Below are 323 nucleotides of genomic sequence, written 5' to 3' on the forward strand. Positions count from 1 at the left end.
CAAAATAATTTATTTTACTTACTTTTAAAACATGTAAATATTTTTTAAATACACTTCCTACATACTTTTTAAAACATATATTTTAAAAGAATCTATTCTCTTCTTTTAAATAAATCATATGCTTTCGTATATGGATATACCATATGTACACAATATAAAGCGTCTCTCAAAGTGACAGTGACGCAGTAGGTAAGGTGAACGACACAAGAATCAGCCCAAGTAACAGACTCACGTCAAAATGACGTAAAAAACTGGTCATAACTGGTCAAATGACGTTAAGTGACTAAATAACGACGTCTTTAAAACGCCTTTTTTGTGACATA

The sequence above is a fragment of the Odontomachus brunneus genome, unplaced genomic scaffold (genome assembly GCF_010583005.1).
Source record: "Odontomachus brunneus isolate Ranch 3 - 2012 unplaced genomic scaffold, Obru_v1 Obru_scaffold_206, whole genome shotgun sequence".
NCBI classification, from domain to species: domain Eukaryota; kingdom Metazoa; phylum Arthropoda; class Insecta; order Hymenoptera; family Formicidae; genus Odontomachus; species Odontomachus brunneus.